Below are 1,011 nucleotides of genomic sequence, written 5' to 3'. Positions count from 1 at the left end.
TGAACTCGTGGATGCCCGGGAGGCCGACAGGTTTGGAGAGCGCCGTGTAGATGTAGGTGAGGGAGTGAGTGTCTGAAAGTCACACAGGAGGAAATGTTTTTATTCCAGCCAGCTGAGAAAAACCATCTGAATATTTACATCCACTATGAATCAGGAAGCTTTGCTCTTTGGTATTTTAGTCAGTCCCTGATAAAACAATGATTACATCCATTCAGTTTTTCTGTGTCTTTAAACCTCTGTGTGCTACATTTGTTAAAGAGCAGCTGCTCTAGAGGACATTAACTTAACTAAGGTCCACCTGTTTAAAACCAGAGAGTTAAAACATACAGTTACAAAATGAGCTTAATCAGATCTCTCACACACCATCGCAATGATTTACAAAGTTATTATCCAAAAATATGGACGATGGTGGACAAGTGAAGGACAGAAGGATCCATCATCCATCCATCATCCATCCATCCATGATCCATCCATCCATCATCCATCCATCCATCCATCATCCATCCATCCATCCATCATCCATCCATCCATCATCCATCCATCCATCCATCCATCATCCATCCATCATGCATCCATCCATCCATCCATCATCCATCATCCATCCATCCATCATCTATCATCTATCCATCATCTATCCATCATCCATCCATCCATCCATCCATCATCCATCCATCATCCATCATACATCCATCATCCATCATACATCCATCATCTATCCACCCATCCATCATCCATCCATCCATCATCCACCCATCCATCATCCATCCATCCATCATCCATCATACATCCATCATCCATCCATCATCTATCCACCCATCCATCATCCATCCATCCATCATCCACCCATCCATCATCCACCCATCCATCATCCATCCATCCATCATACATCCATCATCCATCCATCATCTATCCACCCATCCATCATCCATCCATCCATCATCCACCCATCCATCATCCATCCATCCATCCATCATCCATCCATCCATCCATCCATCCATCCATCATCCGTCC

The 1,011-nt window shown here is 43.9% G+C and overlaps 1 long non-coding RNA gene across 1 annotated transcript in view; it reads right to left on the bottom strand.

The window, feature by feature from the left end:
• LOC102290324 overlaps positions 1 to 1,011 on the bottom strand; it is a 3,133-nt gene continuing 2,122 nt past the window's right edge. The window contains exon 3 of the long non-coding RNA XR_318238.2: positions 1 to 72. This is a non-coding gene — a long non-coding RNA (uncharacterized LOC102290324). The remainder of the gene's footprint in view (positions 73 to 1,011) is intronic.

This window comes from Haplochromis burtoni, unplaced genomic scaffold (assembly GCF_018398535.1).
Source record: "Haplochromis burtoni strain Fernald_Lab_line unplaced genomic scaffold, NCSU_Asbu1 Contig_4857, whole genome shotgun sequence".
NCBI lineage: Eukaryota > Metazoa > Chordata > Actinopteri > Cichliformes > Cichlidae > Haplochromis > Haplochromis burtoni.
Note: the sequence above shows the minus strand (reverse complement) of the source record. Positions and strands in the feature narration are given on the sequence as shown.